This window comes from Mchenga conophoros, linkage group LG4 (assembly GCF_057382185.1).
Source record: "Mchenga conophoros isolate Kocher_MC1m ecotype Shallow Benthic linkage group LG4, M_conophoros_male_GT1.1, whole genome shotgun sequence".
Taxonomy (NCBI): domain Eukaryota; kingdom Metazoa; phylum Chordata; class Actinopteri; order Cichliformes; family Cichlidae; genus Mchenga; species Mchenga conophoros.
Window position 1 is genome coordinate 30532896 of NC_140529.1, and position 25618 is coordinate 30558513.

A 25618-nucleotide genomic window follows, 5' to 3' on the forward strand; every position below is an offset into this window, starting at 1 on the left:
TAAAATCTCCCTCACTAAATGTTGCATGGATAATGGCTACATTGTTGATAATGAAATGTATGTGTAGCTGTGGTTTTTTGTGAGATATGATGTGTTAATTAAAGATTTCATTGCCTTAGGACAGAATGAGGCTAGCTGATTTCCTCCTGTTTCCAGTCTTTGTGTTATCAACCCTAAGTACCTGCTGGTTGCCACTTCACATGCTAACTACATTTTTGAGAGTGGTGTCAGTCTTCTCTGACTGAAGAAAGCAAATGAGCATGTTTCCTTTTCTGTTGACTTTTCATCTGTTATTATGATTAATACAGAAAGGTGCTTACATACGCGCCGAGCAAAATACAGTTTTACGTTGTCTTTGCTGAAAGAGCCAGTGGGCTTTTTTGGATGAATGAGTCCATATGCTGCATCCCTCACACATAAGAGCTGCAGGCCGGAAACAAGGCAGAAGCTGTTCTCAGTGGTCCTTACGACATGCTGTCTCTGTCTCTGGGGCTTTTGGGTTTGCATGTGTGAGACCAAACTCATACAGCATTAAAATCCTTCCTCTGTTTCACATAAAAACCCCCATTTACTTAAGCTACTTTATCTCACTTTAACCTAAATGAATTTGTCCTAATCTGCCCCTAAAACTACAAGTTATAAAAAAAATTAAAACTGAAGAACTTGTCCTAAGTCTTACTTTTGACAAATATGTAACCATTTGACAGTGATGTAACAATCTTTTTGCTGACAGCAGATTATTCATTAGATCATAATAGTAACACCAGCTGCTGCCCTTATACTTGCTGATTTGTGTGTATTTGACACCTTTGTAAGCACTCAATGTGGAAGTATTCATAACTCTTCCTGGCACACTGAATAGAGCAGAATTGGAGCATTTTTTAAAAATGTACAGTAATAATTAAAATGCTGCTTTTGCATGCAGCAGAGATTTCATGATTTATTTCTCCTTGCTCGTTTCAGGGACCCCCCTGGTGATGTACTCACTCGATTCAACGTGTTTTCCTCTGAGAGCAGCTCTTTTAGAAAGTGATGCGTGATTATCTCCGCTAGTCACAATTCTAATCAAAATAAAGTTCAGATGTACCGTGGAGCCAGCATTTTGGGAGAAGCACAGATGTTTCAGATGGCATGAATCAGGTGGTACTCTCATTCTGCTAAGAACAAATGATGTGATTTGCAAAAAGGGAAGAAAAACCTCTAGAATTTTATTGGAAGTACAGTATAAGGCTTTTGAGTGCTTCTATAAGACTTTTAGTGGCAACATAGGAGTATTTGTCCAACTGCTGCAGTGTTTTGATACAGTTCAGTGCATCTTTGCAGGACTTGAGAGACACCAACATAGCATTCATGGTAGAGCTAGCAGGCATATAGAGTAATCCAGAGTTAAACAGGTGGTCAGGCTTTAATGATATTAACACAGTGGAGCTATTGTGTGGTAAACACACACAAACTATGTTCTGTTTGAAAGAAAACTTTGGGTGTATGGTAATGAAAAATAAAGTTTAAAGACTAGTTAAACTAGTTACATTGACCTAAAGAAAAAGAGTGGGTGTGTTTAATTTTTGTTATGTTTAATATATCTATTATTGTAAGAACATCAGATCTCTTTACATAAACATTTTATTAATTTTAACTGAAAAATCATTCATGCTAACATCACAAATCAGTAACTGGAACTATCTAAACAGTCTGAACTGCATAAGGCTCATGCATGGCTTCACTTTGTTCATAATTGTATTTCATTGTAAGCAGTCATATCATATTTGCTCAGGACAGAGAGAAAAAAAGCGTAGCTGGAGTTCTGGTGCAGGAAAACTCAGTATAATTATTTTACTGAATAATACATTTCTGATTTCTGAAACAAGTTTTGAGAGTTCTGTGTTGCATTTTAATTAAGAAGCACCACAGGCCCGAAGACATCTGATTTCTTCAAATTAAAGCAAACAGCTTTTTTTTTTTTTTTTTTTTTTTTTTTTTTAAATAGAGGCTACACACAAAAATGTGAAAATCTATTTCCCAAATATCCCTCTAGTTAAAAAACTTGGCAACCCACAAGGAAGCAGCAAAAGTTAAAAAATTATCCCCCCCAGTACCCTGTTGGGATAATAAGCTGGCCAAAGAAGGAGATAGAAGCCTCTGACCATGCATGGAGGATTCACCCCAAGTCCATAACCCTAAGATTGTAGGTTAAGCAGAATAAAGGAGGCTGGAGACTAGTGAGTGTCAGTGCCACAGTCAAGGATGAGGCAACAAACATCCACAAGTACATCAGGAAGATGGCCACGACTGACTGTGTCCTAAGTGAATACCTCATGCAGCAAAAACCCAAGAAAGAGGCGCAAGAGAAGGAACCACCATGGAAGGACAGGACCATGTCCCGTCAGCAGATACAGGAAGTGGCTGACATCCAGAAATCCCACCACTGGCTGGACAAAGCTGGACTGAAAGATAGCACAGAGGCACTAATCATGGATGCACAGGAACAAGTTCTAAGTACAGAATCAATAGAGGCTGGGGTCTATCACACCAAGCAAGACCTCAGGTGCAGGCTGTGTAAAGATGACCCTGAGGCAATCCAGCACATTGATTGATTGATTGAATCTTTATTTTGAACATGTTGAAAAAGTACAACAACATAGAATTAAAAAGAGACAAATAAACAAAGGAAAACAAAAGGAAAACAAGCAACCACAACTACAAATAACTTTCATGTTCAAAAAGGAGCAGGAAGAAGCATAAGCTTGTTTGATCCCACCCCTTTTCCATTATCTAGTAATCAATAGACTACAGAAATACCACCTTGCAATTGCATTATATGTTACGTGTATTTTTATTTATTAATTTATTAATTTTTATATTAAAAAAAAACACCCAGCTTGCCCCTGTGGGCGGTTTATCCTTCAAGCTTGGGTCCTCTACCAGAGGCCTGGGAGCTTGAGGGTCCTGCGCAGTATCTTAGTTGTTCCCAGGACTGCGCTCTTCTGGACAGAGATCTCCGATGTTATTCCCGGGATCTGCTGGAGCCACTCGCCTAGCTTGGGAGTCACCGCACCTAGTGCTCCGATTACCACGGGGACCACCGTTACCTTCACCCTCCACATCCTCTCGAGCTATTCTCTGAGCCCTTGGTATTTCTCGAGCTTCTCGTGTTCCTTCTTCCTGATGTTGCTGTCATTCGGAACCGCTACATCGATCACTATGGCCGTCTTCTTCTCCTTGTCTACCACCACTATCTCCGGTTGGTTAGCCACCACCATTTTGTCCGTCTGTATCTGGAAGTCCCACAGGATCTTAGCTCGGTCATTCTCCACCACTCTTGGGGGCATCTCCCATTTTGACCTCGGGACTTCCAGGCCATATTCGGCACAGATGTTTCTGTATACTATGCCGGCCACTTGGTTATGGCGTTCCATGTATGCCCTGCCTGCTAGCATCTTGCACCCTGCTGTTATGTGCTGGATAGTGTCAGGGGCATCTTTACACAGCCTGCACCTGGGGTCTTGCCTGGTGTGATAGACCCCAGCCTCTATGGATCTTGTACTCAGAGCTTGTTCTTGTGCTGCCATGATTAGTGCCTCTGTGCTGTCTTTCAGTCCAGCTTTGTCCAGCCACTGGTAGCCCTCCTCTTTCTTGGGTTTCTGCTGCCTGAGGTATTCACTGAGCACTCGGTCAGTTGGGGCCATCTTCCCAATGTATTCTTGGATGTTTGTTGTCTCATCCTGGACTTAGTCTGTTTCACAGCTTCACTCCACACACATAGATGCAAAAGCTTTTTAATGTTGTACGATACAAGGATGTTTTAAATTTAATTCCCCCCTCAAATTGTATCCCCGTTCCCTTTTAGAAAACAGTTTTAGAATATTGTCAGGAAGCAGGTTATTTATTGCTTTATACATAATTTGTGCAGTGAGAAAATGAACCTGTGAATTTTAGAATTTTTGATTTTAAGAATAGTGGATTTGTATGATCTCTGTAACCAGTTTTATGGATTATCCTTATGGCCCTTTTTTGTAATATAAAGATTGATGATAGCGAACATTTGTAAGTATTTCCCCAAACCTCTGCACAGTAATGCAAATATTGTGCATTTAGGGAACAATAGAGAATGTGGAGTGATTTGTGGTCCAGAATGTGTTTTACTTTACTCAAGATTGAAACACTTCTTGAAGTTTTGTTATGTATATGATTTATATGAGACTTCCAGTTTAATTTATCATCTATAATCACACCAAGAAACTTATGTTCAAGTACTCTTTCAATTTCCACACCATCTATATGAATCTGAACTTGTGCATTTCTAAGGGAATTCCCAAATAAGATTATTTTAGTTTTACTTCGATTTAGCGATAATTTGTTCCTGTTAAACCATTTTTAAAATTTTGTGCATTTCTGAAGTAATTGTATCCAGCAGCTCCTTTAGATTCCCCATTTGTGTGGTCTGCAAATAATACAAATTATAATATATCAGATGCCTTACAAATATCATTTATATAAATAATAAATAATTTTGGACCCAGTACAGAGCCTTGTGGAACACCACAAACAATGTCCAAGCATGATGAGGAATGGACACCCAGCTTCACAAATTGTTTCCTGTCACTTAAATAATTTTTCACCCAATGCAGTACAACCCCCCTGATCCCGCACCGTTCCAGTTTATTAATTAATATGTCGTGATTGATTGTGTGTAAGATGCTTGCAGGCAGGGCATACATGGAACTCCATAACTAAGTGGTCGGCATAGTATACAGAAACATCTCTGCTGAATATGGCCTGGAAGTCCCGAGAAAAATGGGAGATGCCCCCTACATTGCTCGAAAATGACTGATCTAAAATCCTGTGGGACTTCCAGATACAGGAGCTTGGATAAAAGGATAAAAGGATCTTGACAGATTAAAGATCTGTGTTCCATTACAGATAAAAGGGGCGAGAAGGGAATTTTTACAATTCTCCACCTCTGGTCCTCTACCAGAGGCTTAGGAACTTCAGCCCCCTAAACAATATCTTTGCTGTTCCTAAGACTGCGCTCTAAGGGAATTTACTATTTACTATTCGTGGTTCCCGTTTGTCTGTGGGATTCTCAGGTAATTGTAGCTGCCCTCAATGTCTGCAATATTGGCTTCTGGTAGTACAATCCCCTCAGTTCTGACTGTCTTCCCTCTTTTGGTTGCCATCCAACTACACTTCTCTAGTCTGTATGGCATTCCGATGTGATTGCTGTAGATTCTAGTGGAATGGATCAGTGAATCAATATCTTGTTCACTCTTGGCACACAGCTTGCTGTCATCCATGTAGCGGAGGTGGCTGATGATTGGTTTACGAAGCCTGAGTGTTTGTAAGATTAGCCTGCTGCAGTGGGGCTAACTAGTAATGAAGTTATGCATATTTGAATATATATAATAAGCAGTATCCTTGTATGCTGAGATATTTTAACAGCATCCCTGTATTAATATTGTCATGCAATAATAATACAAGCAAAGTTAATACAAATAATGCTTTGTCTAAAATGAGTTCATGAATAATTCTTCTCCTAATGACTGGTTATTAATATGTCAAGCTAATAAGCTTATGGGGGATTTTGTGCTTCATCAAAACCTTGGAAATTTCTGCTGAGACTGAGGCCGTATATGCCAGTCAACTTAACAGAAATCTGAGTGTGCAGTTGTGTCAGTGTTCATGCATGCCTATGTGTGTGAGTCATGCTTTTATTGCTTTATAGCTACAATAACACCACCTGCAATAATAGCTGAGCATGTTCCTGCTGCGTGTGAGTGCACTTCACTTGCCCTCTTCTCACCTTAACAGAAGCAGTGGTGTTCAAAAGAATGAAGTGCTTTTAGCCCGAGTTTATCAAAACAATCCCTTTCTCTGCACCATCTGTCAGAAATCATGGGTCAGCTCGTAACCTTTAACCTTGGGGTTTTTATTCAAGCATGGCAGCCCAGTAATGAAAAGTTTTAAAGGAACTGAAACAAGTATTTCCTCTGAACACTTTCCAACCTCCGCTGATCATACACTTCACAATCTGCTCTGGTTTTTTCATCGTTACGTGAGCTGGGGAATCATTTAGACAACACAGTGTAGGCGGATGTCCTTTTGTCAGTGCGCAGCATCTGTGTGGGCTGCCTGCTAGGCTCAGCTCTCTTATGGATAGGGCACTGGAAAGCACAAGCTCCCTAGCTGCAGTCAGACAGATGCAGACTGGTGGGCGCCTTATTGCTAACTGCCTGCAGACAGATGCACCAGCACAGGCTACAATGTACCAACACTTAGTTGGAAATCACTGCAAGAGTAATGTGTGTATAATATACATGTGTGCCTCAGTCCACTTCCCTGGCCTCTGACCCACCATCAGTCTGTTTACATCCTATAAAATGAGTCAGATGTTGTGAATGAAAAAACAAGACTGTGTAGGATGAATGTTTTATCAGGATGTATGCATATATTGTTGCCATAACTGTTTTATCTGTTACTTGCTCTTGTATCATTCAGCCACATGTACAGTTGTGGAATGAGGCTTACATATGCTCATCACAGACATGAATTTCATGGTATTTTAGGTTTTTAATGATTTCTTTGAACTGTTCTTTTTTACCAGGGTGGAATGATTGTACAGCATAAATCTTTAATGACTTAAAAGTTTCAACTTATTTAGGGTTTTATCTAATCCACACAGGTTCAGAAGTATGCATACTAGCCCAAATATATGGATACATCACCGCTAATATTTGCCTAAATGTCCCTTAACAACTTCCACCTTGGTCAGGAACTTTTGGCAGGCATTATAATGGCTAGATATTTGACCACTCTGCGTGGCAGAATTTGTAGAGTTCATTTTTATTTGCTTGGTTTCCTGGCACTGAACTGGCTTTTAAACACAGTGCACAAATTTTTTATATGTTTGAGATTGGGTCTTTGGGTAGGCCATTACAGCAGCTTATTGTTAGCCTGCTTTATTCATTTCAAAACCACTTCTGATGTGTGCTTGCAATCGCTGTCCTGTTGGAACACCCAACTGTGTACAAGTTTCAATTATCTAGCTAAATTTGGAGATCATCCTTCTTCTTCATTATTTGAGCAATATATCAGCACCTCTGCTAGTAAAACAGTCGCAGAGCATGATGCTGTCACTACCATGCTTGACATTTGTTGTAGTGTTCTTAGGTTTGAAAGCCTTAGTTGTCTGTCTGTCTCTCTTTCTACGTATTTTTTTCTTTTGAGCCTCTATGTATAATGTATCATTTTGACACGGATGAGAGAAAATCCAATGTAGATTATACTTAAGCAGCCAATTGTTGTTGTTTTTTTAAATCATTCTAGATGTATGCTGTACAATCATTCCACCCTTTGAAAATTATGATGACATTCATGCCCATGATGAGTGTATGTAAACATCAGACCACACCTATACCTCTGCCAAAGCTGTAAACTCCCTCCATGCAAACCAAAAACAGAGTCTCTGGATGATCAGGATGAGTCTGTGTCATTTTTATTCAGAAAACTTCAGTCAGACAAACTTCAGTCAGACAGTATGCATTTGTGAAGATACGGTGCCAAATGTCCACTATCCAAATCGTAAATAATCCATCCAAAATTTCCTGGTCCCAGATCCAGAGTTGGATCAAATACAAAAAGTTAATCACTTCTAATCTGGGCCAAGCCTCACTTGTGGTGAAATTTTCTTGAAAATCTGTAAACAACTTTTTGAGTAATCCTCCTAAAAACACCAAACAAACAATCAGACAGACTGTGCCAGTCGTATAACTATTTTGGCTGATGGAAATTTTTTTGAAAAAATATTACTATTTGTTTTGGGTTTTTTTTTAATATCTGAGAAAGTTAAAATCAGTGTGGAAAAATACTGCATCAAGATAGCACGTTGGAGTTGATTAATCAAACAAGCTGTAAAACATTTCTGAACTTTGGCTTTGCTTAGGGGTGTATTTACTTCATGTTGGAGGGAGCTTTGCTGTCTATGCCTCTCTGTTTTCAGTTTTCATAGAAAGCTGCTCACTGTAGCTTCATGTTTATCATACAGACACGATTATCAGTCTTCCCAGAAGGTAAGTGAGCAAATATGCAGTATTTGTCAAAAGTCAAACAAATTAAAAGGTAAAAAAAAAATAAAAAAGGAAAAAGAGAAAAGAAACAGGTTTTGATCAAATCCAGTCGCAGCCATTCTGCAAGCTGATATTTGCAGTATGCAAATGTAATATTAATCTCATCTAATAAACAAATAGTTTCCTTGTACCTATATAACTTAAAAATGGTGTTTCAGCTAACACTAGGAGGGTTATGTTTATATATATATATAACTATAGCTCACATAATTACCATTAAGAAATATCATAAAGAACCTGAATGGGCAGCACATCCTTCACGGTTGAGTAGTTTCCACTAAGCCCCATGCCGACTGCTTTATTACATGTCTGTACTGTCTAGTTGAGATGTTTCTAAAGACATTTTATATGATGAAAGAAGGCATCAGTTCCACAAGATGAATAATTAACTAGTGATTTTTACCCCTTTAGGCCATGAAGCTGCTGCCAGTCTGTGTGCAGACAGGTGAGAGGATTGCTGACTGTATAAACGATGGCACTGAGTCAGAGGATCTCATGGTTTCACAGGCATGCAGCCAAGCTTGTTAATAAAAGGTAGGGTATTGTACTGAATTTAAAGTTTAAAATTTGAATAATTCAAATACACAGTTATACAGTTTACCTACACCCTTGCTGTTCTTATATATATATTCCCTATAAATATCATACGTGGTACAATCTAATTAAATATTTTTCATTACTCAGGTATTCGTGAAGCTGTCGGCATCAAAGACAAGAAGTGCTCACTGCCTGAATATTTGCTTGTCAAATCATCACGACATTGAGGTTAAATCAATCTGTCAAAGAACTTCAAATTTCAAGTCATTGTACTTACTGACATTGGAGAAATTGAGCCTGCGAGGAGTAGCAGGCCCCTGAATCATGCATGTACTACAATTCTCTAAGGTGTGATGTGTGAAATATAGGTATGGTCCTATTTCACTTTTTGCCTCTAAGCTAATGGATGGAGGAGTAGTTGGCTAAAGAAAAAAAAGAAATAAGACCAGAGTAGGCACACAGGCACTTTGCCATTTTTAATTATATATGGTTTGCATTCCTGTCAAAATAACCCCACTGTGCTTTCCTTGTAAGAGTATATACGCTGGTCACTATTTACGGATCTGGAGCTCCATCTCATTTAGTTGGAGGCTGGGCAGCCAATCCTAGACCTAAACCGAAGTAGCTGAGCTCTGAGAGCTGAAAGTACCCCCATCAGGTATTTTCAGCCTTTCTTCCATCTAAACCATAAATAAAACCTTGTTCATTTCAGAGTCACAGGGTGCAGGCTGCATGTCACAGCTGTCGGAATAGCCGTGTCTCTTTTGTAAGGCTTTTAGTGTAGGTGTAGTGTTTATCCCACCGGTCACGCTGAGGCAGCCACCATGGGGCCTCAGCCCTCCTCTCTGAGTGTTGGCTGAGTTTGCCCACGCTCTGCTCTCCACTGTGTGTTGTCTGCCTCACCAAGTACCCAAGTTGTCAACTATCTTCACAGGAAACATACAAGAGGAGGGGTGCCAAGAGGAGCCGTAATTCTCTCTAAATTACAGACCAAGCATGACCCTCACTCATTTATTTTTTTCTAGCTCTTCTGGAAATTAGGAGGTAGGATTGTCACCTGGCTGCTGGATGATGAGTGCAGACACAGGCAAAGCAGAAAGATAATAAACATCCTTAAGGGTAATAACTTGGTTTAAGTAAAATTTCACTATCCCTTGAGAGCTGCCAATAAAAAGATAAGATCTCAAATTGGTCTCCTTGTCTTAGTTGAGAGGTGATTGATATTCTGTCAGAACAGAAGACATCTCTAATAAGCTAAACCTAAACCTGTGGATCTGAATGAAGTGAAAATAAATCCTTTGCTCAGTGATTCCATTTTCAAATCTGCAATGTAGAGCACATTGTAGAGTACAGTCAGTTGTTTGAGATGAGCTATCTCAATTTGTCTGCACTAACTAAATTAAAAAGAAAATGCAAATGGGACTCCCACATTAGCTCAGGGCTTTGGTTCTGTGTCCTAACCTGGTCCCACTCAGTGCTCCACCTAGTGATTATGCAAATGATTCTTCAGCATTAGTTTGCTTTTTGCAGTTCTTTGGGATACATTCCTATCCCCTCTTCCTAGTCTGATTTGACCTAGCCTTGCAATTTAATTTGCCTCCACACGATTGTGGCAGCCACTACTTTAATATTCTGTGACACTTTGACATCATTGTAAAATAGTATCAATGGAAAAAACTAAAATTTTTAAAGCTAAAACTCCAGGCAAGTTTATTTATGGTGTTATGACATTAAAGAAGACAAATTCATTCAGACCGCTGGTCAGACATAACAGGACATGAGAAGGCATCAACTAGACCTTAACTCAGGGTCAGGGTCGAGTGGGGTGTGCGTGTGTGTCTGCTTGTGTGTGTGTTTGTGTGTGTGTGTGTTTGGGGGTTGTTATTCCCTGCTATCACAGGGCATGAGAGGTGGAATACATTCTATCACAGGGCTAACACAGAGAGACAACCATTCTCACCTGTGTGCAATTTAGAATCGCCTATTAACTTAGCATGCATGTCTTTGGACTATGAGAGGATACCTGGAGAGGCATGTTCTCAACTCCATCTTGAATCTTGAATCTGGAATTCAAGTGATTTCTTCAGTCTTAAAGGTCAATGTTAGGTATTTGACCATGATCAGCTAACTTACTTCAGACACTTTATTTGTAATGTTTGATCATTTTCTCTCTTTGTCTTTTCTTTCTGTATTTTTGGCCGTAAACCGTGGTGATAACAGAGAAACCTGCAGCGATTGCACAGACATATTAATGCCGTGCCACATTCATCCACTTCGTTTCGATGCCTATCAAAGATTCCGCACTCCATCTGTTTGCATGTTGCTTGGTGGACAGTAAAGGTTATGCAAGTAGAGCTTTTAAAAGGGAGCAAACATCTCTGAGTGCACCTTCCTATACCTCCCATATAACCTTATCATTGGTGAAGTAGCTGCAGATGTCATACCCACTGCTTAGCCAGTAAGATAGATCTCCCGCACTTCACTGACAGCAGATATTCCATTATATCAACCAGCAGTCACCGTCTCTTCCTCTGAATTATTACCAGCCCTGTCACTTGCCTCAGCACCAAATTGGCTTAGCCAGTAAATGAAGGATTTGAATAATACAGTTCACCTTTTTTTTTCTCCACTCTCACTGCCTGGACTTCATTTACTGACAATATAATCTTTTCATTTTCAGCATTTTGTTTTTAGATAAACAAATCATTTCCTGTCCAGTCAAATGCAAAACAAGTCCAACTGCCTGATAGTGAAAGTGCCATTGATTTAATTTAATATAAATTATGCTTTTTAACTTTAACAAATGTTTCATCTCAAGCACAGTAGAGTTGAAAACAGTAACAAGAATGATATCACTGTATTTCCTCAAATGTTAAAATTTCAGGGGCAGTTGTATTTTTGAAAGATCCAGTAGTAGGTTTGCATTGTTGCATATTATTAAATACTATTATTTCATATGAATATCATTGCTTTTTAAATACTTTAGATTTTACATATTAAAATTGAAAACTGTATATGCTGAAGTCAAAAATGTACTTGTTGGTGCATACACTCACTAGCCACTTGATTAGGTACACCTTAGAAATAGCTAGAAGGACCCTTTTCCCTTCAGAACTACCTTATTTGTACATTTTTTGTGCCATAGATATAATTATATGTAATCATGTAATGTCATTTATTTCCCACACCACCATGACCACTAGCCTGGGTGGATGCATACTTTCATATCGTTCAAATTCTGACCCTGCCACCTGTCACATCAGAAATTGAGACTCTTCACACCAGGCAACATTTTTTCCAGTTTTGGTAAAGTGTAGCCTCTGTTTCCTCTTCGGAACTGCCAGAAGAGGCACTCCATATGCTCTTCTGCTGCTGTTGCCCATCTGCCTCAAAATTTGACGTGTTGTGTGTTTAAACATGCTTTTCTGCATACCTTGGTTGTAACAAGTGGTTATATAAATTACTGATGTGTTCTAGCAGCTCAAAGCAGTCTGGCCATTCTCCTCTGATGCCAACAAGGCATTTTCACCCAGAGACCTGCCTCTCACTTGGTATTTTCTGTTTTTTTGAATTATTCTTTATAAACCCTAGAGATTTACAGGAAAGTCCGAGGAAATCAGCATTTTCAAGTACTCGCGTCAACAACGTCACAATCATGCAGCATTCAAATTCACTGAAATCACCTACCTCCTCCATTATGATGTTCAGTTTGAACTTAAGCATGTCGTCTCGACTGTGTTTACATGCCTGAATAACTTGAGGTGCTGCTGTTGTTTGGGCCGATTAGATATTCCAATTAACAAGTAGCATAACAGGCATACCCAATGATTTGATCAAAGAATGTGTATTGCAATATTCAGTTTAATTAACTGGACAGTGATAGAACAGAAGCAGAATAAGTGCCAGTAGTAAAATAATGTAATAAAATGTAGGATATATAGACTGTTATACAGAGCATAATTCATTGTTGTGCTTCCTTGTTTTGAAAAACCAGTCAACCTGAATATACAGTAATGTGCATTATCAGCCTAAAAACCTGTGAACCTGAAAATGCAGTCAAGTCATAAGTATTACAACAAAAAGAGCTCAATATTTTCAATAAACCTATTGCCAGTTTTGATTATATCTAAAGTCTGTTGCACGCAGTATGCATTTCTACTGAAACATATAAGAAAGGGAGACACTCAAACTCTGGCAGCCTTTATGTCAATAAATTCAATGCTGGTCTGACATGTTGCCATTTGGCTTTGAAATGAGAAACAGACTACCTAATACATACTTACAATCCATTGTAAATGATTAATGTGTGATGAACAAAGACAGATTCGTCCACTGGGAATCAAAGCTTATACAAGGTTGACATGAAAGCATTCATGCCCTCTAGGTAAATTCAACTGGGAAGGTTATGACATCCCATCAAGCCCACACTATTTGCTGCACTTGAGTCTTCATGTTGTCGCTGAAATAAACACAACAAAGAGAAAACATAAAGACTTCATATAAAAACCACTGACTGAGGCATTTCTGATGTACCCTAAGAATTTCTTTGCACGTAAGGCTTCAGAATTGAAGCAGAAACATTAGCATTTGGCAGCGTTCACTTTACCTCCTCAAAAGAAGAATAAGACCTTTGGCTTCATCCTGCTCTTCTTTATTCTGCCAGCTGCTGTTCCTGATATCTTTAAACCTTTATTTTTCAATTTAGCGTGGTGCGCAGTGGCAGCACAGGCTCAAAGGCTACAGCGTCTATATGGGGTCACATATCAGGCGCTCCTCAGGGTTGTGAAGATATTAGGGAGCATGATACAGTGTGTCTGTCATTCTCAGAGCTGCAGCTGCAGTGCTCTGACTTCCTGGGCCAGGCTGTCCATCTCCACATTTCACAGCTCCAACGTGACTGCTGCAATGAGACAAGGAATTGCAGCGTCTGTGCCAAGTCCTAACACAACCACTTGCTCCCTCTCAGAGAAGAGCATCTGCATCCTGGCTGCCACTTCCCGACTTGCTCGGGTCATCCCCCAGACTACGTCATTACAGAGGACATCAGGCTGCACTCTCCATAAATTAAATCTGGGACTGCATTTACACAGGGAGAGACAATCTGGGTTTAACCCTTGATGTACAGATGATGTTTTTCCGTAGCTTTTCTAAGCAGGAAAATGTTACGCTTTCAGCTCTTTCTGCAGTTATTTCTTGTGAATGCCATCCTGTATCATATTGTGTGGACACATATCCATATGGTTTGGATTGTGTTGTGAAGGTTTTTATATTCAATAATCTATCAATGATATGTATTGATTTACTATCACAGGAGCTGAGGCCTGACTTCTTCACTGAAGTATGGGGTACTTCAATAGATTTCTTAGCTCCTCCTTCTGCTGCCTTCTTATTATTAAAACTCTGAAATTCACAGACCTTCTACCAATCCCAGTGGGGTATTTTTCACTACTCTAAGGGAGCTCCTTAATGGTTTTCATTTGGATTAGTGTGCCTGACTATTGACACGGGCCACGCCTGTAATCCCATGAATTTCAGAGGACATAGAGACCGAAAACACAACAGGCAAAGGTGGATATTATTTGTTGTTACCAGGGGGAGTGTATTATACCTACCCAATAGCCTCACCCATAGCCGTATTCCCCGGATGCAAATTTTTAAAAGTATATTCACCAAGTATTATTAAATAGTCATGCTAATAACTTCCTTTGATTATTAAACTCCCACGCCTGCTGTTTGGAGCAGTGGACCTTTATGTGAGGAAGAAAATGGTCTCCCTTCAAGCAGTACCAAATTAAACATACCCCTAACCAGACTGTGAAATTGAGCAATTCAAAATCATTTCCAGCGCGTTGGTGCAGCCCATACTCAGAGGAAAAAAGTTTTCTCATAGATAGGACTGCCCAAGCTCTAAAGCCCAGGTGACGTAACTGACACTTTCCCCCCAGACTGTCTTCATTAAGTCGAACCGATTCAGTTTTTACTTCACTTCAGTTTCCACTTCAGCCGCAGGAGTTGCCGTAAAACCCTCCAGGCATCCGTGTTGAACCGGCCACCATTTATAGCCTCGCGGTGACAGGCAATCTTATTATGAGATTTAAACTTTACCTCGGCTAGATTGGAGGATCAACACGCGCTCCTGTCGCAGTTATTCTCCGCCGTTTCCCAACTGATAACACACCTACTCTGCCTACCTACACGGCTCCTTTTATTGTGGTTAAACGCTGGTGTCAGCTCTCGGTGTAATAGAGAGAGAAAAAAGAGAGAGGGAAAAAAAAGCCAAGCCAGGCTCCGGGTCTCTTCAGCATACATAAAGGCGAGCAATGAGAGGAGCTCAGCCTTGAATTAAATCACTCTCCGCTAAATGGATCTTTGAGACTCACCCTTGGCGCAGGCAGCTGCTGCCGAAACCGAAACAGAAATCTGGATTTTTCTTTTGTTATTTTCATTTTTGTACTATCTGCCAGAAACATCTCCCGTCTCTTTGAATATGTCTTGTGTTCGCGGTGAGATACAGTAAGCAGACAGCTTTGTATCGGGAAGAGGCTCTTGCTCTGCGATCGTTAAGCAGGTAAGCTGTTACACTGTTACACTGTTGCCCGATTTTGCACTTTAATTTCGCAGACTTTACAGAGCTCGCATTGCACTTGACACTTGTGTTTTCTATTAAGGAGCAGTGGTTTTAGTATTTGAGTTTTGTTCAGCTGTTGTGCACATGCCATGCAGATAACATAACTCATATTACTAAGTGAATACAGAGCTTTCGAAATGCACCGTTTAACTTGGAAAACAGCACGCTACCGCCGCAGCATTTTGCATTTGCTTCTTTAAGATCTTAGCACATTGACGGGCACTGAAACGGGACATGGGGGCACTTTTTGGTCTGGGCTGCGATTCGTGTTACGAATTACGGCAGCTGCATTAAGTTCCTTGTTTTCCTTCCTCTTCTTCTTCTCCTCTTTTGTAAGTTATTTTCTTCATTAACTAAAAAAAAAAACGCAACCCACGCGCGCATTTGCTCTGCAAGCATTCAGTCTGCTACAGCTCCAGTCAAAGTGAAGTGGATACTTTGCAACTGTAAACCACCAGTAATACTGTCCGCTGGAGATGTCGCTTCAGCACCACGGACAGTTCCTCCACGACTCTACATAACCACTTTATTTTACACAAAGATACTGCTGTTACTTGACTTTGCACCCTGCTGTAGAGAGGGCTAGCTGTTGCTTTGTCAAATGAACACATTAAGCAAACACATACAGTGCGCATAGAAAACACACACACACACACACACACACACACACACACACACACACACACACACACACACGCACGCACGCACGCACGCACGCACACACACACACACACACATACACACACACACATGTGCTCTCGACTGCACCTCTTCTGCTTCCTACATCTCCAGGCCAACACACCCTACACAAAAGTGACAAAATGACATCTAGTCTCAGTAATGTACACGTACAATTCACAAGCCACTATTAAGGGAGGTCATGACATGGTTAAGGCAACTTAAAAGCCCAATCTTAAATGATTAGTGCATTGCATGACCTGAACATACAGTACTATGTTGTTATTACACAGTCTGGTCCTTAGTGTAGCCCTGTTCAGTCTCACACAGATTAGCTGAGGATTTTGCTGCGTCTCTGCCATCTGTCTGGGAAATGCAATCTATATACTGCATTCTAGACGTGTTTATTTATTTGAATTGCCCAAGGCTTCATAGGGATTGATTTCTCTCTTTTTTAATTCAGCAAAGACCTAATTTTCAAATAAATTCAGCCAGCTCTGAAGTGGTTTGCACAAATAAGCATCTGTAGTCTGCGGAATAGTGGTTTGAAAATGCAGAAACAATGCCAGGTTTAATATAAACTACGCCTGCGGTCACACAACGACCAAAGAAATTAGAAGCTATAGATATGATTCTGTGGTTTTCCACTGTGCACGTAGGTGTAGGAATGCTGTATCATTCCTCTGCTGGTTAAATAAGGTGCTACAGTCCTAGTGGTATTTAGAGCCTGGGAAGCATTTAAGATATTAAGCTTAAACAATCTGTCCAATTCCACCAAAACTGCGGGCAATGTATTGATTGTCAATGCTCGCTCTCATTCCAATAATTTCATTAAGATGATCAGACCCAGCTTAACCCTTATCATCAGTGTGAACAAGTGTCTTACTTCTTGAAGATTTTTTTATGGCAGGAGTTAGGAGTGTTTCAAAACATCTTAGTTTTGCTGCTGTTGCTAAAGCTATCTCTCGCATTAGCCTTCATATCTCTCTTTTCCTGTCCCCGTCTCCCTTATCTTGATTATGCAGCTGTATGATTGAGTCAGCTATTTTGTATGCAAGTTGCCTTAGCTTGGTTCTTTTTGGAGGAGAGAGAAAGAGAGAGATCGTGCTGAGGATACTGAGAGAGAATTACAGCTTCTCATGGCGATGAGGAGTAGAAAAGACGAGGCTGCCCTGTTCGATAAATTGCTGTTTGAGAGAAAGACAGATATCCTAGGGGGACAGTGGTTTTGGAAATGTGACCAACCTTTCTAAATGGAAATGGCAGTGCGCATTAGTTTTCCACAGCTCTGTACTGTAGACAGCATGAACTAGGCATCCAAAAGTCTTGGTTACCAAGTTATCCTGATACAAAACAATTTCATTCATCTGAGAAAGACTGTGAAACCAGCAAGCACTGTACCCTGAATGCACACATAGGGATAGGTGACAAATCTATGGAAAACTCTGAACCCTTGACCTCTGCAGTAAAAGGATCCAGTGCCTTTATTATAACGTCGGGGGCATGCTGCTGGCATGGTAAGATGAAACATTTCTTTCATAGCCCTATTCACAAAGTTCAAGGGGTTACTGAGTGGTTTAATGAGTATAAATAATGAATCATGTATTATTGTCGACACATTCACGAATTTAGTTCCCATCTATACACCCACAGAAGATTTTGGATGGACACGTCAGACGGTGCTCCCATTAACATTATTAAAAGACCAAATGAGGGGATGCTTTTTGAAAGAATGATGTTTGCTTCCACTAGTAGAGTTGTAGTGAGTCAGAGAGTCAGTGCCAAGGTGCACCGGAGCCCTTTTTGCTTTACATGGTGACACAACACCCTACTAAAACAGTGTATTCTTTCCTATAATTTGTTCCCTTCTGTAAATACAGTAGTAGTAGCGTCATAGACAATCGTACAATAAGAAGCGTTTTTAAAAAGTCATTTTTTTCTGCTATAATCTCAGAAAATTCTTAGCAATTTGAAACTTTTACAGTATATCATTGGCAGTTATGGCTTCTTGCATGTTCTAATACTTTCTATGGCAATTTAGGGGCTAAAAGGACATAAAATGTTCTTTTCCCCCTTCCTTTATTGCTGATCCTACTTATGGTATTAAACTGGCAATATGTCTGTCCCCTGTCTATATGTCTCAGCTTTAAAGCCAAATAGTGCAATTTCCAAAGAGAAAGATAGAGAAAAACTGCAAAACGTTTCATGTGCTGTGCATTTTTTTTTTCTTTTCACACTGACGTCATGTTCTGAAAAAGTTACCCAGGCTTTGCCAACTGTATGTTCAGGCAGCGATGCTCTGGTTGTATGGTTAACAATGTGTAAAGTGTAATCAAAGGGGCCAGGCAGGGTTTGTAGACAAAGCTGTGAAACATATGGTTCAACAGCATGGCACATTTCAGTTCCACGGCTCTCCACAACCGTTAGGCTCAAACTGAAACTGAAACTTCCTGTGCTGTGAATAGTGTTTGCCATTTTTACAAGAGCTGTTGTACCACCTCAATCTGCAGTATCCCATGTGACACTCAGGTGGGCTTGTTTTCCTCTGTGGTGAAGAATGGCAGGATCATGAAATTAGTCACAGAGGGAAGACAAACGAAAGGAAGACAAAAACTGTGTTCAAAGTAATGAACAGGTAAAACCCCACATGCACAGTACAGTCATACTGGATCTAAAAAACAATTTCTGCTTTTTTACCTCTGATACTGTTATATTACAGAATTATTTTTCAGTGTTATTAGCCATTTATATGATAGATAGATAGATAGATAGATAGATAGATAGATAGATAGATAGATAGATAGATAGATAGATAGATAGATAGATAGATAGATAGATAGATAGATAGATAGATAGATAGATAGATATTTTTTCCAGTGGCAAAACTTTTGAAAGGTTGTTGACGGTGAAGGACAAGACCATAAATGACACTGTCAGAGCTATGCCTTAGGACAACAGACATTGGGAAAGGTTGGCAATTGGTTGAGGATTTCTCAATGTCTAACGAAGGCTGTAACAAGCAGATAAGGTTGAAAATACAGAAAAAAACAACCCCTGAACAAACAAACAAACAAACAAAAAAAAACTGCTGTACCTTCAAATGCAGCTGCCCTTGGGCACCTTTTATTTAGCCAATGCAAAATAAGGGTGCACCTTTGTGGAGACAGTATCTTCTAGAAGACAAAACCATTAGCAAACTTCACCTTGAATCAAAGCACCTCATGAGTCATTAACTGCACATTCACAGAGCCGTGGCCCAGTCTCATCTCCGGAAAGAATGTATTTGAGTTTACTCAGGGGACGCTACTGAAAGTGGCAGCAATGGCCCTTTGGATTCCAGGCATGTTTCAAGGGAAAAAAAATATGGCAGGTTTAACCATTATCTCTCCTATCTCTTCAACCTTTTATTTTCTTATATGCTGATTACAGTTTAGCAGGAAATGAGATGACTGCCATTTATGGGGATTTTTACATATTCCCTGAAAAACTGATCAGCCCACGGCGCTACGGATATGTAAATGAAAAGACAGCTGCATACAAGCAAGTAGGAATCAGTTACTGTACCACTGATAGATTGTGGGGATCAACCCAAAGATGTAGGGATTCACTTGAGGGTGTGAATGAGTTATAATTAATTTAGGCGTGCACTAAAATTAATCCATCAGAGAATGCCAGAAACATTTCTGTGTAGTTTCCTCAACCACCTGCTGGCTGCCTTATGATAGACAAAACCTTTAGTAAACAAGGATCCTGAAATGGCAGAGTGAGGCAAATTGAACATTGCTGTTCACTTTCTGTCTTCTATGCAAAAGAATTAGATCCTAGAATGCAAAACAACGCATATCTGCAGGCAACTCCACTGCTTGAATATCCTGCACATGAGAGCCCATTAAAAGCGGCATGTCTGTTTCATTTCTAAATTGCAGGATTTCGTATTTCAGAGGACTGATCACTGTCAATTAATGCTTTTTCTAACACCTTGTGACCTTTTACGTTGTAGATAAAGTGCAGGGAGACAGGTTGAGAAATGTTCCACTAAAGTAGAATTTGTAGACACATTGTACACAGACATAGAGGTATCTATATATATGATTGGCTGCTGTATCTCAGTGAGGTATGCTACATATTTCCTCTGTGCATTGTGTGCAACACAGCACAAACAAAGAGATTATACATGGCATAAAAATAACTTTATTAATGAAACAGTATGTTTTTCTTACTTTTAGACAAAAGGCACATGACAGCACAATAATATATACTTTATAGATTTGCTTAGCTATATTTATTTAAAAAAAGAGTGGTAAAGGTAGCTTTGTTTCTCCATTTCTTGATAATTCAATTTGTCCTAATGCCAGGAAAGATTGAAAACAAAATATGATCTTGTTACTTTGCAAAAAGGCTTTTGTTTTTGTAATATAGTCTGGCAAAGAGTTGATAAATAAATAGGTGAATCTGACAGCTAGACAGTTTAGTGCATATCAAAAACAAGACAAGGATGATATATTGCAGCTTAATGATGGAAAGGATGAATCATAGCGCTGTTATTTGTACAAACCACCTGCAGATGCACTTGTTTAAACATGTGCTGCTCTTACCTGCTCAGTCAAAGCAAGCTAATATGAATAAAATACCAAAGTTCATCAGACTGGGTGTAAATGTACCACCAGGTGTGAATTAACAATGGTGACATAATGACATATTTTCCTTTATGGAAGCTGAACACCTTCAGTTGAAATGCTGTTGCAAAGTACAAGATGCATTAGAGTTTAAAAACATCTTAAGAATCATTAAAATGACCGATACTCCATTCACTGGCCATTATTTTAATGACAGACCAAAAAAGGTCCTTGTACGCTACTCCATTACACAGAAAGAGGCATATATGTACAAAGCACACAAACATAATCTCTGTCACTGGGAAGTCAGGACACCAGTCACATTAATTGCTTCCTTGGGGAAATATAAAAAGCAAGGAGCTGCTCTGTAAAATCTAAGACTTTCTAAGACCACCAAATAAGAAAATATATTTAAGGTTGTGTGCAGTCAGTCAATTGAAGCCATTTATACTGCAGACTTGATTTCCTGTGATCTGCTTCAAGCCATACAACTTCTGTTTAGATAATTAAGTTCGATTTCTGTGCAGTTGCAAATAGTGCTCAAAGACGCCTCTGATTAGATCAGTGATTGGTAATGCAGCATGATTAGGCAGTTTGCAGTTTCCTATCAATTATGAAATTTAAACCAACACGCCTTTAAAGACGACAGATGCTCAGTGAATAAAGCCACTCCCACATGCTAACATGAAAGCAAATGCTGTTTATCAAAAAGTGAGGGAATTCTTAAAAGTTTAATGGGTGCCAAAAGTCACATCATGATAATCAAAACATGGCCCTCCTCTCGATGAATGTTAAGCAACTCTGGTCTGAGCTTGTAAACAGCTTAAGTAGTACACTAATGATGCACTTGAGGTAATTAACCTGTTCAATGGCTTCTACGAGCATGAAACGCTAAATGTGTTGTCTCTTTTTTATTTACTTTTTTTTTTTATTGTGGACAGCATTTAAATGTGCGGGCCTGGCTTATAAGTATGTTTTTTTTATTTCAACACTTTTTATTAAAACATTTAAGTTACCAGTTTATTCCAGCGTATACTGGTATATAATGTTTATATTTTTCATTTTTTAAATTCTTTGATGATTGAATTACCATATTTTTTTCCAACCCAAGCAATGCAGTTAATTCCTAAGAACATTTCTATGTAAATACATAACAGTAAGGACCTCCTCATGCAGAATATGATAGCAAGGAAATTAAGGTGGGAACAGTCATTTATAAGTGCTTCATTTTATCATAATAAAATAAAAACAAAACTCTTCTAAAATGAGCCTTTTAGTTGTAGGCAGGTCAAAGAGAAAACTGTGCCTCCTTTACAGTTTCTGCAAACTATTTCAAACCTTCAGAAAAGTAATGTAAAACGAGAACAGAGTTAAAAATAACACACGCAATTATGCTCCAACTGTCCTTCACATTTCAAAAACAAACTGTGAAGGACCTGCGCTGCTCATAATGTTGTATAGTGTCTCCACTTTTTAACTGAAAGCGCCAGTGGTCAAGTTGTTTTCCCTCTGTACCCCCAATTGGCCCTGGCCAGCTGAACAAACATTTCTGTAAGTGAACAATTATCTGAAGTGAAGCCTAGAAGACAAGGAGCAATCAGGTGATCAGACTCATCTACACTTTGATGTTGTGTGAAGGTCATTCCTTATTCTTTCTCCAGCACTACAGCCAAACACACTGGCTGTAGTAGAAATGTCTGATGGATGATTTGAGCAAGTCAATTGCTTCCCATTGAGCCAACCCAGTAAAAGCCATGCTGGGGACATATTGCAATTCTTGTGAGTGCTTGATGAGTGATGGGCAACCCCCACAAACATCCAGCTGGCCCAGATAACAAGGTTATCTTGGTCACGATCAAACAGTGTTATAGGAATTCAAGGACTGTGACTGAACTTCTGACCTGCTAAAATTATTTCTAGTTATTTGGATAACTATTTTTACCACTTCCCTTAAAAGGTCACCTGAAGGTGAAATGTTAATATAAACAAAACAGGAAGCACATCATTTGAGTCACCTATCGCAACCGGCATTCCTTAAAGGTTTACTGCAAACTAACAAGCACAATTCTCTGTCGTTTAAGAGCGTAGGGCAGATGGACCTCAAACTGATATTATATACACTTTAGAGAAAAATGTATCTTTTCCTTGTCAGCCTCTCTCTACAAGACAAATCTAAAAGACATTTGTTTTCTTCTTTCATTTTAGAACAAATAAGCTTTTATTGCACTTGCAGTAATAGAAATACTGAGTTAACTCAAGTAATATTATGGTCACTTCAGTGTAGTTTCCTCTGCTCAGCCAAGCAAGCAGTGAAACAGGCACTTGTACACACTGATGGAAGAAACAGAGCAACCACATGTAAGAGCAAAGATGAATAATAATTATGATTAGATAAATAAAGTTAGGGAATCAGGTAATTAAATGAAGAACCCCTAGAATGGAGATTTAATTGGAGGGGGTCTAACTAACAGTGCAGTCGCTTTAAGGTATTGCATTTGCTTAATCGAAGCGAATCATCAGATAAACAACTATGAAATACGCATATATATAAAAACATTAATGTTCTTTATGTTTTCTTAAAGTTGCGATTTTCAACACCACTGCATTTACGTAACAATTGTGGTTACTTTATTTTGCATGGACAATTTACAGTGAATTTAAATACACCCGTATGTAGCTCTACCTTATTGAGCTACTAGATGCCATAAAAGCGTCATTAAAAATTAATGTATCAGTAGTTCTCATTTAGCTGGGTGCTGCTAATTTACTTAAGTAAAGGATCTGAACATTCACCTCTCAAGTGTTTTCCTGCAGATATACTATGAGAGATACACTGTGGCTTCCAAATTTAATTCTCATTCATAATGAAGAATAATTTCACAAAGTGATTGCAAGTGACAATTTCCACTTCCTGCCATAACAGGCTCTTGACTCAGTGTGCGGCTGTTGTAACAGAAGGCTTTTTATCTCAAAACAATCCCAGCATCTGTTTTTCTATTAAAATTCTGTATTCTTGCCTTTTCAAAGGTGGTAGAAAAAGAAAACTTGAACTTCTTTCTTTTTATTTTCAGGACATTTAACAGACACTTAACAAAGTACTATCTAAAAAAAAAAAAAAACATTGTTTAAGAGAAGCTGAGGTATTCACAAACCATCAGTCCCTAACTTTAGTTCCAAGGGACCAGTTAGTTTTCAGTATCACAAAGGATCTACAAAGATTAACTGCACCAAATGATAAGATGGCTGCTTTAAAGACCAGCTGGGAAGAGCAGGTTTTAAATAAAAGGGCCACTGACTCATCAATAATTTCATCAACCATATGTCTAGCTTTTGCAATCTGTGAGTGACCTTGTTGGCTGTAATGTAGAGATCAAAGGTCAGTTCATGAGAAAAATAATTAAGAAAAATGTCTTTGATAGCTACTGATATGCAAAGTGTGCAATATCCCAGATTTCCTCAGATACAGCTACACCTATCTGTACTTAAACACCTTTAAGCACTTTTGTCTTGTGCATACCATTCATGCTGCAGGCTTGGAAATAGTTTTGCTCACCTGAGCATGCCCTGTCATGATTCAAGAGTGTGATATGTTCCAAACAAGCTGTGCAATGTCACGGATCGCTTGGCTCCCTATTAGATCATACAGTAATTCTTGACAGTCTTGAATAGAGTTAGTTCATTTTTAAACTGTAATCCTGTATAAATCTACAGATTGTCACAGAGAAAGTGAAGATAGGACACCGTTACCATAGAAACTGATTCCAAACTTGGAGCAAACATACTAGCATCTACTTATAAAAATGTGCCAGTATTCACACCATTAGCAGGCCACAGTGTACCATAACACTCATACTGGAGAGCATCGCCGCATACTTGACTTACTGTTCATTGACACTATCATAAGGCTTTAATGTAATGCAAATTATTCAAAGAGCCTGATTTCTACACAGTCATCTCAGTGAAGTCTTGAATAGGCCTTGGTGTAAGTGCTCTAAACAATGACTTCCATAAAGGACCTCAAAACATCTAACATTTTAAATTAATTAAGGCTCATACAGTAAAGAATTCCATTTAATCACTTATGTTGTTATCTTTATGGCTAATCAAACAATGCAGTTGCTATGCTTTACAGAGTAGGTTGATTGCAAAGCAACAAATAAAGGCAGAACAGTGGGCTAACTGAACCAAGCCACATCAACGGACCAAAAAAAAAAAAAGAAAAAGAATCTCTATATTCAGTGTTCCCAGAGCAATGAAGTCAGTGTTGTACTGTGCCAAGATTTTAGAGTGCTGTTACCAAATACTACAGATCATGATTCAGATAGGATGCAAGATCTTTCTTGGCAGCTTCATTGCTGCTTACAGCAGCAAATCAGAAACATATCAATATTTACCTGGATAACTGCCATGCTCAGAACTTAATTCTCTGAACAACAGCCAGATGAACAACATCTTGTGAATATAAGTTATTTCTCTCAACAGCTATGAAATCACAGACAAATACCTTGGTAGCATGAACATTTTTGCAAACATACTTTTTTAATGATTATTATCTAGGTCGACAGCTGGCAAGAAAAGTGGTCCATCCCCAGCTGCAGAGCATCAATCTGACGCTCCACCTGTTGTCTTCTCACTCACGCCCTCCATTGCTCATTAAACAGTGCTGCCTTTCAGGCCGAATCAGCTCAGACTGGTGATCACCCACTGTGAGACTAGAACACAGAGAGAGAAAGGATCTGGGTGCCAGATTGTCAGACCTGTGAGGTGTTATTCCTCAAATAAATATGGAGATTATGTGTAAAGCCTGTGTGCCAATTATGCTTTCCCACTTCTTTAGCAAGATCATTTGGAATCTGTGTAAAGTTATGCACAATGATTAAAATGCACAGTTAGGGTCTATAGAGCATGACTGCAGGACATGGTGTTAAAATGAGCCTTTAGTCAACAGCAGGTGACATTAACAGACTGTGTTTCTGTACAGCTTCTGTTGGTGTCTCAACAAGCCAATTCACTGGGGCAGTGAGTGTTTTGTATGA

The 25618-nt window shown here is 39.2% G+C and overlaps 1 protein-coding gene across 1 annotated transcript in view; it reads left to right on the forward strand.

The window, feature by feature from the left end:
* The first annotated feature begins 14662 nt into the window (after nt 1-14662).
* Nucleotides 14663-25618, forward strand: part of elfn1a (extracellular leucine-rich repeat and fibronectin type III domain containing 1a) — an 81091-nt gene continuing 70135 nt past the window's right edge. The window contains exon 1 of the mRNA XM_085271723.1: nt 14663-15228. The gene's annotated coding sequence lies outside the window, so the exon portion shown is untranslated. The remainder of the gene's footprint in view (nt 15229-25618) is intronic.